We start from the raw sequence: 2,393 nt of genomic DNA, 5'->3' as shown, positions 1-2,393 counted from the left end.
AGCCTGGGTGTGAACGGTATGAAGTGTGTTGGAGGGTCTCTCCAGTCATGGAAAAATTTAGATTATATTCATTCTCTGAGCTCCAGCACAGAGGCAAGAGTGTGTGAAAAAATAAATAAATAGGCCAGTCCTTGACTGTTGTTTTCACTGTCCTTTTGTTTCTAAGGCAGCCACCTGACTAAATAAGACATAACAAAACTCTCAGAAGGTTGTTTGCTCTATAGTTAACGTACAAACTCTGTTCCCCAGTTTAGGATTCTTTCTTTAAGTAGCTAATGAAAAAAAGAGAGAATCCTGCTTCTGTTCCTCTGAACCAAAGTCCCTTCTGAAAACCCTGTCTTCCTGTGTCAGTCAAAAGAGAGTCTTAGTCTATGTATCAGGAATGGGGTAGGAAGTGGCAAGGGGCACAGGTGCTTAGATGGGGAAATCTTGCATACCCAGGATTTGCTTATCTGCATCCTGTGAAAGAATGCTGTAGAAATGTGCACAATCACAGAATCAAGGTTCTTAACAAGTCAGAAGAGCTCTTAGATACCCCCTTGTTTTCAGAGGAGGACACTGAGGCCCAGAGAAGTGAGATCACTTGGTCAAACACCTGTCGTGGGTTCATGGAACCCATCACTCCTTGCTCCACACTTTCTTACTACTATAATTGGCCAGATGGCAATCCACATTGCTGCCCAGCACCTCTTTTAAGTTTTCCCACTCTGCCATGTATCTGATGGGGCGAAGCAAGGTTCCTCTGAGCTTGGTCAAAAGCAGTGAAGTTTCCAGACTTCTTCCTCTTCCCTCTACCTTCTGGGGAAAACAGCTTTCCCTGAAAAGGGCAGTTCATGGTTGTTGTTAGGGCATCCTTTTCTCCGTGTGGGTGACTCTTAGAAACAAGGTCCACAGGAAAGTGCCTGTCTGCAGGTGAAATAGCAGGTGTATTTCTCAAGCACTTCCCATGTGTAAAGCAGTTTGCTGGGACCCAAACGAGACACAGAGAAAGACTGATACAAGCATTACACGCACCAAAAGGAATTTCTGCAGTTTACGTTGCCATTTTATTCTTCTTCAGCGTGCTTGGAACATACACTTCCCACTAACACTTATTCTTTGGTGAGTCAAACAATATGTATGTGTGTGAAATGAGCATACGTTATGGAGTCCTCTTACAAATTGGTAATACTTTGTGTGGTAAAAATAATAATATGTAGTCAAATCTAGTCTTCCAAAACTGTTAAATACATCCAGAATCTCTTTTTTAATTGCTTTATGAATAACTTACTCAATGGTTAGAGAATGAATATGGTAGAATCACTTACTGAAAAGTAAGTAGAGGGCCTCCCCGGTGGCGCAGCGGTTGAGCACTGGGTTGCGAAGCTGCCCGCAGCCTCTGCGGCGCCGGTTCGATCCCTGGCTGCTCCCCGGCCACCGGAGGAGGGCCCCACATGGCGCACAGACCTCTGCTGCCGCCCGCTGCTCCCCTCAGCAGTGTACTTCGGTCCTTCTGTCTGCTCTGCTCCCCGCTCTGGCTCTGGTGAATTCTCTCACCCTCCCGCGCTTCTGACTGTACCCAGTGCATGTATAAACAAAACAAACAAACAAACAAATAAATAAATAAAAACATGCCTCTATTAAAAAAAAAAGAAAAGAAAAGTAAGTAGAAGTTTTATAGTAATGTAGAAAGGTTTTTTTTTAATCTAATAGTAGCAAGTGAAAACAGTTTTTTTGTAAAAGCTATAATTATGTGAAACATGTATTTGTATACATAAAAAATGTAAACAAAATGTAAAGAAATTTTTCCCAAAAAAGGTAAAGGCATAACAGATATACAAATGCATGTTAAAGATTTTATTTAACTTGCTCAGTGAGGGAATCTATCATATACTCAGGTGACTCAATTGGTTCAAAAAAGCAACAGCGTGATTTGTCTGAGAAAAAGATTGTTAAAAAGAATTTTTAAATGGAAGCAAAATTCCACCAGGAAGAGGGAAAACCGTAAACCTCTATCAGACCAAATAGAAATTGCCTGTCTTATCAATTAACTACAATTCATAGTTGTAAAATAACCGGTTTTCCATGAATCAATTCAAATCAGAAAACAGGATTCTTGCTGAAAGTAGATTAGGGACTGCTCAGATATCAAAGATGGAGAGTTCTCTCTAAACTGACTTAGCTGAGTTTATTTTTACTCAGGAAGAGCACTCCCTTTACAGAGTTAAGTGATTTCTTTATAGCTGGGAATGATGACAGGCAGAAACTGGGATGGCTGCACCCGTCGGGGAAAGCCATAAAGGATAGTGGGCGGCCCTGGGCCCATTCACCTGAACACTACAAGTCCCAGCCTGCCCCGCGGTGGGGGTGGGGTTTGCTGGCCGTTATGACGTTTGGGCGGGGCCAGTGGGATC

This window comes from Talpa occidentalis, unplaced genomic scaffold (genome assembly GCF_014898055.3).
Source record: "Talpa occidentalis isolate TD23 unplaced genomic scaffold, MPIMG_talOcc4v2.1 talOcc4.7, whole genome shotgun sequence".
Lineage (NCBI taxonomy): Eukaryota > Metazoa > Chordata > Mammalia > Eulipotyphla > Talpidae > Talpa > Talpa occidentalis.
The sequence above is the reverse complement of the archived record's forward strand: the minus strand, read 5'-3'. Positions refer to the sequence as shown.